This window comes from Cygnus olor, chromosome 8 (assembly GCF_009769625.2).
Source record: "Cygnus olor isolate bCygOlo1 chromosome 8, bCygOlo1.pri.v2, whole genome shotgun sequence".
NCBI classification, from domain to species: Eukaryota; Metazoa; Chordata; class Aves; order Anseriformes; family Anatidae; genus Cygnus; species Cygnus olor.
In genome coordinates, this window is record NC_049176.1 from 12,488,881 (window position 1) to 12,500,891 (window position 12,011).

General features: G+C 58.0%; 1 protein-coding gene across 2 annotated transcripts in view; it reads left to right on the top strand.

The window, feature by feature from the left end:
* Positions 1–4,164: 4,164 nt before the first annotated feature.
* The window catches only part of TNR (tenascin R), a 56,187-nt gene continuing 48,340 nt past the window's right edge, over positions 4,165–12,011 (top strand). For both annotated transcript variants that reach the window (XM_040565524.1, XM_040565523.1), the window contains exon 1: positions 4,165–4,366. The gene's annotated coding sequence lies outside the window, so the exon portion shown is untranslated. The remainder of the gene's footprint in view (positions 4,367–12,011) is intronic.

Genomic DNA, 12,011 nt, shown 5'->3' on the forward strand with positions numbered 1-12,011 from the left:
CAGCAGTGCACGGAAACCCTCCTGCAGCATCCCCAGGACATGGGTTTGGGTCGACTCCTGTCGCTGTTAATTTCTCGCCCAAGAAACGGAGCTGAATGATGGCAAACAGGAGCTGGGGTTTGCAGGACCACCACAAGCCAGCTGTAGGCTGTTTAACAACCTAGCAGAGCTGGGCAATCCCAACTGATGGCCCTGCCTGGGCTCAGTTTTACCCAGCTGTAAAATGGGCATGAATTCACTGCAATGCAAAGCCCAAGCATCTCCTTATCCAGCAGAACAGGACTGGGGTCAAGGATCCCTCCTTCCTCTTGTCCATCAGGCAGCCGTGGGGAGGCAGGGGCTGTTGTATGGCAGCGGGTGCTGTAGCTGTGGGGCGAGTCCCCTTCTGGCCACTTCTGTCCCCAGAGCCATGGGCTGCTGCCAGAGCCCTCCTCCCCACGGCACCCAGGGCTGCTGGAGTCTCATTTCAGTACCAGACACTAAACCTGAATGTGGATTTTAATTGCTTTAATACCCTCCTTAACGTGCTGTAACATCGGAATGAATTGTCTCGGTAAGAGCAGCACCGAAGGGCATTTTGCATTTTAAAAAACCCCAGGAGCCTGCTGCGCACTGCTGCAAATTCCCCCTGCGCTCCCCTCTGCCCCACGGCTGAGGAGGGGATGGAGATGCAGAAGGCGAGGGTCCCCCCACCCCGGAGCTGATGCCACCCCTCTGCCCACCCTGTCGAACCGTCCCCATGCCCAGAAGGACCGAGCTGCCCTCACCCAGTGCCCCCGAGGTTTGGAGAAGCGCAGCAGCGGCGAGCAAGCCGGATGCAGCGTGCGAGCGCCCACGCTGCGAGCGTGTCGGGCTTGTTTGGCATAAAAATCATGGTTTAAAATCCCTGTGCTTAGTGTGGTCCTTGTAACAACGTCCCCAGGGTGCCTATTTTTCCTGTAGCTGTTTACAGAGCTATTTGTCTGTCTGCAAGCCGGCGAAGCCTCTCGTTACGCTGATGCAAAGCTATCGGTTTCTGCAGCGCTGGCGGGGCTGCAGTGTGGGCGCCCAGGCAGGAGGGGGTTGGTTTGGGTAAAGGAGATTTTCCAGGAAGAAGGTTTTGGAAAGTCCGTGAAACAAGAAGGTTGCAAAGAGGAAATTATCCAAAAATACCGTTTTCTGGACATGATGGGGTAAAAAACTTGCCTGCCCTTGCTTTACATCATCCAGCATTGTGGCCAGAGATTCTCTTTTAGGATAAATAATCTTGCTTGCCTGGACTCATTTAAGTCAGAGAGGCACTGAAATGCCCATGCAGAAGGACAGCTCTGTGCCTGTGAGCCCCTGCGTCACGCTTGCTGCTGTTGTCTTCCCGGTGCCACCTGGTGCTCAGCCAGTAATGATCCCGACGTTAAACATGCTTCTCCGCGAGGGCTGGGGACATCATCGCTCAGCCTCTTGCCTTCCTTTTTGAGTGATTTATTCCAGCGATGGAGATGCTCTCAGCATGGACAAATGAGAAAACGAGGGCTTATAGTGCAACGATGTTTTGATGATGAGGTGTTAACATCAGCGCCACTTACCTGGGACAGCATGGAAGCCAGAAGGGGACAAGGACCAAAGAGGAGGACGGGTGGCCGAAGGCATGGCCTCGATCTGCCCCTACAGAAATGCCACCAACCTCGTCCCCAAAAGCCATGGAGAAGGTGCCAGGTCTCTGCCATTGAACACGGGAGCAAGGGGAGCTTTGCTGCTGGGCACTGACTTGTTTCCTGCTGCAGCCGCTCTGTCTGCCCCGGCTCTGCGCCGCAAGCTGCAGGATTTCCCAATGCTGCATCCCCAGGGCGAGCTCGGACTCCGTGGCTGCGTCATGCCTGGGGGGCCGGGTTGTATTTTGCCAGCACAGAGGATGACCAAGTGCAACACTGGGGCTCGGTCCAGCACCATTTGCTTTCCAAATGCGTAGCTTTCGGAGACTGTGCGGTGGGAGCAGCCTGGCGAAGCCCCTGCTAGGGGAACAACTGCTGCTGCGCAATTGCTGCACCAGTCTGGGGCAAGATTGGCAGAGATGGGGCAAGATGCCCACAAAGCCAAAGCAGCTGTGCTGAAAGCAGCAGGAGTGCAGATCCACCCGCTGGCTTTTCTCCAAAGCCGGAACCCTTTTGGATCCTTTTTGTTGTTTTTCTTTTTTTTTTTTCGTTTTCTCTTTTTAAAATTCTTTTTCCTACAGAGCCGCCTCTCCCAAAGAGCAACAGGTGTCCGTGCTGTCAGCGGCACCACTGGGTCGTTTCCTTCAAAGGCAAAATGAAAAATCCATTTGGTTTCTCGTGTGCTGCCTATGATCTATAAACACAGCTTTATTGGATGTTTTCAGAAAGCTATCTGCTCGTAATAAGCATTTTATATACGGCGGTTTCAGCTGCGACCCACCTGCTGGAGCAGCGCGAATGCGCAGCGATGCCACACAGTAATATTAATGTTTGGCCAAAAAAAATCCCCAGTTTCTGCCCAGCAAGGTCAAACATGCCGCTTGCAGGGCCACGTGCTGGCCTCTCCAGCCCAGGGCTGCCGGCTGGTTTTGCTTTGCTCCGCGTGCACCCAGCAGCGTTTGCCTTTGCCCAGCTGCTGCATGGGAGCAGATTTCTGGGGATCGATCATAGGGCGCAAGACGTGTGGAAAGGTTGGGTTGAGGTTTGCCCAGGACACAGCCAGGTTTCGGTGCTTCTGCTTGCTGATGCTGGTGAGGTTGCTGCCTCCACCCCGGAGCCGTGCAGCGTGGCTCACCAGGAACAGGTTGGAGCCACTGCTGGAAACTGCCTAACCCCACACGCATCCTTAGGTTGGCTTTGCCCTTTCTGACTTTGGTGAACCAGCTCAGCTGGGAAATAACCTCAGCCAACAACGGCACTGCTCCTCGCTGAGCACAAAACTTTGGGAGGCTCATTACTTTGAATATTCAGCTAAGCTGTGAAGTCAAAAGGAATCAGAGTGCTCTGAATCTGTTAAAATACAACATCACAATCTCTTCAGCATCTTTCCTGCATTTCTTTTTTTTTTTTTTTTTTTTGGCTGGGTGATGGTAATTGGGTGGATTTGTCAGGAATTCACAAAAAGCTCTAAATCTGCAAAGAGAGAACTCAATTGGCACTTCCTCCTGGCCGTGTTTGAGGCAGCGGCCGTGGGGGATTTGGGCTCATTTCTCCTCTTCGAGGTGATGCCAGTGCGTGGCTCTGCAGGAGCAGCAGGGACTGCTGAACTCAGGGCTTTTTAACTGAGACGTGCAAGGACAGGTGTAAAAACCTCAGTGCCACCCTGGCCTTTTTTATCCTTCCCCTTCCCCAAGGTCTGGAGCAGCCGGTGGCACCCATCACCTGAAGGGGGCCTGCGGGAGGGATGGAGGGGGACTGTCTGCCAGGGAGACCGGCGATGGGACGCAGGGCAGTGGCTTTAAACTAAAAGAGGGTGGATTTAGATGAGATATTGGAGGACGTTCTTTAATCAGAGGGTGGCAAGGCACTGGCACAGGCTGCCCAGGGAAGCTGCGGCTGCTCCGTCCCTGGGGATGTTGGATGGGGCTCTAGTGGGAGGTGTTGGGTAGAAAGGACCTAGCGGGGTTGGGACCAGGTGATCTTTAGGGCCCCTTACGACCCAAACCATCCCATGGTTCTGCGATGCTGTGGTCCAAAAGGGCAGGAAGGCCCCACACACCAGTGGCAGTTTCCACCTTTGTTAACCCCCGGAGGGGCAGCAAGGCCCAACCCTTGTTGCGTGCAGTTGCCCCGCTGCTTTGCATTCGCAGCCCAGCCAAACTCAGCGGGCTCACTCCTTCCATCGCTTACTTTTTCACTTTTTTTTTTTTTTTTTTTTTTTTTTTTGTTTGTGCTCCCCCTGGGACTTTCGTGGTGCTGCCTTCCCCGCACACCCCTTTGGAGATGCTGCATCCCCCGGGGCAGCCGCCTTGCAGCAGGGCCGGTGGGGGGCGGCGATGCAGCACCAGCAGCAGCACCAGGAGCAGCAGCAGCACCAGGAGCAGCACCAGCAGCAGCAGCAGCAGTGCCGCCTGGGTTTTCGGGCGGGCTTTTCCTCCCGCTTCTGCCCGCTAGGTGGCTGCGTGCTGGGAGGACAGCCCGGAGCGGGGAGCGAGGGGAGAAGAGGGGCGAGCAGGAAAAAAAAAAAAAAAAAAAAAAAAAAAAAAAAAAAAAAAAAAACAAGCTGCTGAAATTTAAGCAGGGGAGGGAGCGGCAGCCAGGCAGTGCCGGGGTCGCTCCGCTCCGCCGCAGCAGGCAGCGGGGCTGCCGGCGCCAGGCCGAGCCCGGGGACCCCTCCGGAGCGGGGGCTCCCCAAATTCCCACCCGACGGCGGCGGCAGGAGGAGCCGGCCCGGACCGGTGAGTGCCTCCAGCACCGCGGACAGCTCCGCACCCCGCATCCCCCGCGCTGCCCGGCCCCCGTCGCCCCTGCAGCCCCCCCGACCACCGCATCCCCCCCAGCCCGTCGCCCCCCATCGGCCCCCATCGTCCCCCAGGCTCGGAGGGAGGCGGCGGGGGGACGGAGCCCGGCCGGGGAGGGGGCGCGGGGGGCGCAGCTCGGGGGGGGGGTGTGCGCGGGGGGGAAAGGCGGTGGGGGAGAGGGTCGGGGGGTCGGGAGGGTGCGGCAAAAGCTGCCCGCACTTTCTGCGAGTTCCCTTCGTTGCTGGAATGAGGTTGAGGAAATTTGGCTCTCGGCACCTGCGTCACACGGCGAGAGGAGGCAGCGCGGGGGGGCTGCATCTCGCTGCGTCCTGCGGGCAGCGCCGGGGACACCTCGCTGCCCCCCCGCTCCGTGCTCCGCACCTCCTTGTACCTCCGTCCCTCCAGCCCACGGCTCCCCTTCCCCACGGGGACCCCTCGCAGGCGGCAGCCCCGGGCCCGGGCGGGCTGGGTGGGGGCAGCCCCCGCCGCCGAGGCCACCCGGGCTCCGCCGAGCAGCGGGGGTGCCCAAAGCCCGGCTCTCTCTGGTCGCGTTCAAAGTTTGAACGAGGTTTTTTTTTTCCTCCTTCTCTTGCTTGCTCGGGAATAGCTCGGAGGCGCCCCGCGCGTGGCTGCGTTTTGGGGTGAAAACTGGGGGGTTTGGGGCGGAACCCAGAGGGTTTGAACGCCAGCCCTGTCATTTCGTGGAGCTGGAGAGAAAACAAAAGGGAGGAAAGGGCCCCGCTGGCACCACCACCCGCCGGATCTCAGCGGCCTCTTTCCTCCACCAGGAACTGGGGCTGGAGCATCCCTGCCGAGCCTTCGCCGAGCCGCTCCCCGGGGAGCCCGGCGCTCCTCGGGCGGGGCTCCAGCCGAGCCGAGCAGCCGGGGAAGGAGAGGCACGGCTGTTCCCCAGGCACGGATGAATCCGGCACGCTCCGTTAGCAGGGACCTGTCAGAGCTCCTGGCAGAAAGCATCTGCTCCGGGAGGAGAAGGAGGAGGAGGAGGCTGAGCTGGGGGATGCTTCCCGGGGTCCGATGGTAGCGGGGTTGCCAGCAAGGTCCGGGAGCTCTTTGGGACCAGCCCCACCACCCGTATGTACCCCCTCACAGGGGTGGCAGCGGTGCCGGGGGCTCCCCCAGCTTCGGCAGTCCCCTGGCACCAGTCGTCTTGCAGGGGCGCGTGGCAAACGCGTCGAGAAAATGCTCATTAGTGAGCAGAGGCGTGCGGGTGTGAGGTCGGTGCTGGGAGGTATTACATAAACAAACAGAGCAGAGCCACAAGTGAGGTGCTGGAAGGAGTCAATTCATTGACGGAGCTGCCCAAGCAGAAGGGATAAACCCGGCAGCACGGTGACATGGCGTGGCAGCCACTTATAATCCCCTCTGCTTTTAATTGTGTCTGTAATGAGAAATGAAATGTCAATGTCATTAGCCGCTGCCGCTCACTGTCCCCATCGGCATGGCACGGGGGGACAGGGGACACGCAGGGGCTCGGCCACATGCCCCACAGCCAGACCAGAGTTAAAACTGCAGCGAGGGCGAAGCCCAGGGCTGGTGAGACCCCCCCCAGCCCTGCTGCGGGCTCTTACAGCCCTTCTCCCTGGGGAGAAGTGGGCTGGGGTGGAGGGGAATACAAATGGATGGGAAAAAATAGTAAAGAAGAAGGAAATGTATGGAGGAAGCTGTGGTATCCTGCTGCGCCCCTTCCTGACAGCAGGATCCCACTGTGGCCGTGCTGGAGACGTGCACCAAAAGCGTCTGTTTTCACCCCAGGAGGAAAGCTGGCACCACCATGTCTGACCATGGGCCACAGGGACGGGCACTGCCAAGGCTGCAGTGCTGGAGGGCTCCTCGGCTCCTTGACCCAAAGGGTGGTTGCTTAGGACGAGGTAGCTTGGGACAGCTTGCGACAAGGGTAGCTTAGGACAAGGTACTCAGCTGGTAGCTTTGGCTCAGTTGCACAGACCGATTTTTTATCGTATTGTCTGAAGTAGACCCAAAGTTTGGAGGAATCCTACCCGGGATGGGGGCTGGAGCTGCAGCTGCCTGTGCGCTGCCTGTCAAGACGTCACATTGAGAGCTGAGCCTGGGGGTCCTGGTGGGCACCACGGTGGGCAGAAATCCTGGGCTGCGTTATGCTGCCAGCAGGCCAAGGAGGTGCCTCTTCCCCTCCGCTCAGCACTGGCAAGGCCACACCTGGGGTACTGGACCCAATCCTGGGCTCCCCAAGTCAAGAGACACGGAGTTACTGGAGCATCCAGCGAGGGCTACCAGGTGGCAAAGGGACAGGAGCACCCAAGGGTCACCCTGCAGGTGACGGGGCACCAGCACGGGCTGCCCAGAGAGACCAGGGAGTCTCTGTTCTTGGAGACACTCAAAAGCCATCTCTGCCAGGATGTCCCTGGTCTCAGGGGGCTCTTTGTGGGACGCTTTGGACCTCTCAGAGGTCTGTGCTGGGCAGAGCAGGTCCCCATGCTGCCCCATTAGAGCCTTCCCAAGAAATGGGCTCCAGTGGCTGAGGCACGGTCCTCTTCTCTTCTCCTTCTCTCCTCTTCTCTCCTCCTCTTCTTGCTTGGTCCTGGCATGGCTGCAGGGGACGGGGACAGAGCCATGCGGGGCCGCACCACAATACGCTCTCCAGCCCTCCTCTTCCAAGCCCCCTGTCTCCTTATGCTTATCTCAGGGCTTGATTTCTAAATCCTTCACTTTACCTTTATAATTACCCCTCGCAACCTCCTGGAGCAGCTTCCTGATGAGCCCCAGGTAACTGTTTGTTTTCCCCCTGTGCTTTGTTCCCTGTCGCCTCACAATGTCAAAGCCTTGCGGGTCCGTAAGCACCAATGCTTCCCTCCAGCAACACAGCTGCAGGGGGGTCCAAAAATTGAAGGGCTGGAGGTGCAGCTTGGGCTGTCCCACTGCTGGCCCTGGCTCTGGTGCCTTCCTGGAGCTGGTGACCTTCGTGGCCACCATCCCGGGGTGGGGGCAGACTGGGGGTCTCCCAGTAGAGAAAGGTCCAAGCGGCGCTCACTGCCTCTGGGTGAGGAGCAGACCAAGGTCCTGCAGGACTCGCAGTGCTGTGAGGTGTTGTGGCCACGTGCAGGCTCTCGCTAAGGCTTGAGAGGTTGTGTAGAAGTGTCTCTGCTCTTCAGCTGGGTTTTGGTCTTATTCACATGTGCTCAGTGGTTGTTTTGTGACCCCACAGCTGGTTGCTGCTGGGTTTGCCGGTGTGGCAGACATCACAGCGAAGCTAAATCCTCCCTCCGTGCCGCCCTGTGGGCAGCTGGGAGGCATAGGGGGGGTCAAGACCACTCAAAAACCCTCATCAAAAAGGGCAGCACAGGTGAAGTCTGCTCTCCGAGGCTCCTGTCTCCAGCTGAGAGGCAAGAGGGGCAAGGATGGCCTGGGTCATGCAACATTTCAGTCCCAAAGCACCCTTTCCAAACCGGAAATGTGAACCTCTTCCGTTTATTTCAGCTGAAATCATGATAATCAGCAGAAAGCTCTGAAAATACTCCTGATTCCTAAAGCCCACCCCTGAGCAAGAGCACAGCCCCGATGCCGGAGGCCGGTTGCCTCCAAATTAGCCAGCTGGAGCTCTCGGCTGGTAATTAAATGCAGATTGATTGGGATAGATCAGGCTGTTTTCCCCTCGGGTGCAGCAGGGGTTCCTGGGGGAAATGCTCAAGCTGGTGCTAACGGGACCCCCCCCACCCCAAAATGTCCAAGGAAATCCCATTGAAAGCACGAGCTTTAAACTTACCCTTAATCACCCAGATACTTTATCACTTAGCACTAGGAACAGAATAAACCAGACAAACAGTTCTGAGATAGCGCTCAAAGAATTGCTTCATTTAGTAAATAATTTTAATGTAAGTAACTATTTCCTACAAGGGGGACAGGGCTGGAGTGCCACGGGGGGGCTTCTGGCCACAGAAGGGATGAGCCCTCCATGCAATTCCTCATTAATTACCGCTGAGCACCCCTCTTGGCAGCTAAACCAGGACGGATGATGTGGGTTTTGGCTGTCCTGTGCTCACAGGCAGCAACCCCACTGCTGCCGGGGATGCAGCATCCCCATGCAGGTGGAGGCTGGGAGAGTCCCGGTGCGGCAGCACCGGGTCCCCTCAAGGGCAGGGAATCAGCGAGCAAATCTGGGGTGAATCCATCTGCTTGCCGTAAAGTGCAGGGTTTTTGTTAGCCTTGTGCTAGAGTCCTGTTCAGCGCTGTGCGATCGCCCCGCGAATGGGTGGCTCGGGGATGCTCGAGGGAAGGGGATCGGTGTCCCGCTCGGGGTAAGCATTGCCTGGTTCAGACAGCCTGGCCCAACGTGCCCAGGGATGCTTCGTCTCCCTGGGCAAGTGGGTGGGAAAGCCAATGGCCCAAAGCTGGGCCATGAAGCTTCGCGGCCTCCTCGTTAGTTGCTTCTTCCCCTCTCCCTGCCCTCCATCTCCCCCTCCTGCTCCCGACCTGTCTCTCTCCCTTGCCAGCCTCGCCACACTCTCTTCCCTGCTCCGGGCTTTTGTTTCCCTCCCGGCTCGGCTGAAAAGCGCTATTTATTGCGTCAGGCGCTCGCATGAAGAGAGGCTCTCTCCGGCTGCCCGCCGCAGATGGGGACCTCGCTCAATCTGCGCCCTGTTCTCAGCTGGGGAATAACAATGAACTCGAGACGGTGAAAGAGCAGCTCTGTGCTGCGGGAGACAGCCCTGTCCGTGGGGCTAAAATAACTCCACTTGTTTTATTTATAAACTCCGGGGGGACGGGGAGTGACCAGCATACAGATGTTGGCACAGCTGGCCCGGCCGGCACTACGTGCCCCGGCACAAGGCTGCCACGCCGCGGGGATGCGCTGGGGTCCCGCATCCCACCCAGAGCAGGGATGCTCCCGCGGTGCTCAGCTTTCTCCCCAGAGGAAGGGGTGGGGGAGCGGGGAGTAAAAATGGGCAAAGAAAAGCCTTTCTTCATCATTTATGAGCGCACACAAAATGAAAGGAATGGCGATAGCAGTTAAGCTAATTTCTCCCCATCCGGTTCCCTCCCCTCCGCTGCCCCCCCATACACACGCTCACTCCCGCTCGTCTCCTCCCGCGCTCCCACGAGTGAATTGGATTAGTCACATCCTTAATTAACTGTGCTGGTGTGAGCTCTCTTAGGTATTAAATGTTTGTCACAATCCAATTAAAAAAGCCATCCCAGCAGGGCAGAGGTTTAGCAGTGCCGCAGGCTTGCAGCCAGGCGGGGGGCGTGGGGCAGAGCCCCCTCCGGCCCCACAGACACCTGTGGCATTGGTTTGCCTTCAGGAAGGGCTCAGACCTCGGCGTTAGACCTGGGTATTTTTGCTCCAAGGCTTCCCACACTGGCACTGGCTTTGCTTTCTGCCTCCAGCCACGTGCCGCTGATTTAACCCAAGACATCACCATTTTGGTTCTGTCTCCCCACGCACACATTATATTTCCCCCAGCAGCCTAACCCACAAACCCCACCATGCCTGCAGGGCTCTTGCTTCTTTTTTCCCAGCCTTTCAGCCGGTTCCCGAGCATTACAGAATTGTACATCTCCCCTCACCCTCTGAAGCAGGACTTTATTAAAGCCCTGTGGAAACTTTGGATTCGTTCTTGTTACCAAAGCTCTGCTGTGCAACGCTGCGCCAGCTCCCCCTGCCCAGGGCCCTAGGAGTTTCCAGGGGCAGCCTGGCCACAGGGAGCACTGGGGCTGGCTTCTTGCTAAGCTTTTATTATTTTAATTTCCTCTTTTTCATCACTGTAAACGGCACGGCTCATTTGGCTGCAGTTCCCAGGCTTGCCCTCAGTGCTTTGCTGTGGACGAGGTAAACCACTGGCCAAGCCTGCGGTCGAGGCATCGATTTGCACAGTAGGTTAGGTGCCACTCAGCAGTTTTATTGTAAATAAAATAAAATAAATTAAAATCCTCCAGGGTTGAATTTTGACCATGGCATCCCTGCATGTACCCGGGAGGTGGCGGTGGGACCCGTGGGTACCTACAGCCCCGTCTCGCCCCGATGTCCCACGACAGTGGCCTGGGAGAGGAGACCCTGGCGGGGAGCATCTCCTTTGCAGCAGAAGCAGAAAGCCTAATCGCTTTAAATTTCTCTTTATCGATTGCAGATTTATAGCTAAACCACTCGCTGTGGAAATGCATGAGCTTCCCCCTCGCAAGTGCATTAGCAGGCAGCGGGAGCCCACCCGGGGTCTGCTCCAGCTCCCAGCGGGGCTGCAGATGGGGGGGGGCTGCCCGGGTGTGCAGCGTCCAGCAGCAGCACGCAGGCTTCCCCGGTGGGATGCAATGTTTTTTCACCTCCGCATGGCCAGGGTGACCGCACCTGGGTGCTGGTGGCAGTAGGTGGGAAAGGGGCACCACTTGCTTTTTGGGTCCCCCCCCAAATTCCCCTGGGGTTCCCATGCCCCCAGGGTGCGGCTCGCTGGGGTGGCGAGGGCTGGGGTAAAAGGCGTTTTTGTTATCGATCCCCAGAGCACAGAATCTGCTGCTCCGGAGGATTTTCTTCCCAGCAATCAATGGAAATGTGGTTATCAGGAAAACGTGTTTGAACTGGACAAGTGTTTTAGCGATGTAAACAGAGCTGGAGTGGGGGGGGAGAGGAGATAAGGAGCGCGCCGAGTGGAGACAGGCAGCGGCACAAAGGCTGGGAGATGAGAGGGGCTGAGATAAGGAGCGGGGAGGGAGGGGAGAGGAGCCTGGGGAAGGGCTGGCGGGGAGAGAGGTGGCAATGCGGAGAGGAAGGGGACGGAAGGAGTGAAGGACGGAAGGGGATGATTTCCTTAAAGGAGCACCAGGGCAGGTTTCCATGGAAATGGGTGCTGGCAGGCCGGTGGTATGGGTGATGCTCTGCCTGGCCCTGGCCATGGGGACCATGAGGACCATGGGACTGTCCCTGCCGGTCCCCAGGTGGGGCGATGCTGTCCCTGTCCCTCACTTTGGGGGCCCTGGGGTGGCATCCATCAGCTCGTAGTGCTGCAGTTCCCCTCCACCAAACTTTTCCCCTTCATTCGCCTCCTACCTCTTTCCTCACAACTCAACCTGCAAGACAGCCGTGTCAAAGAGGCCTTGATTAGAGGCTTTAATTAGACCATGGCCACCAGACTGATGGTCTCGTGTCTGCCTCGGTGTCATCCAAAGGGGCTTTTGCAGCACCTACAGCGAGCCTGATGCACGTGGACCTCCACCATTTCAGGGCTGCATGGTGCAGCTGATGGCCAGCCCTCCATGTGAGCCCCAGGTGACACCGGGAGCGATCCCAAGGTGACACCAGGAGTGATCCTGAGGTGACACCGGGTGTGATCCTGAGGTGACACCGGGTGTGATCCCGAGCCTCCCCAACCTGTTGCCAGGGTTTTGGCTGCCCTGTTGATACCCACGCACCCCACGCTCTGTGCCAGCCCCACAATGCAGGACCAATGGGAGCTGGTGAGCCGCTGGGGACAGCGAGTCCCCCAGTATCAATACCAGTCTGTTTCCAATGTTTTCCAAAAATTAATAATAAATAGGGCTGGAGAGAGGAAAAGTCCTGAAAGGGGGGTTGGGTGGCCTGGTCAGAGAGACGTATTTA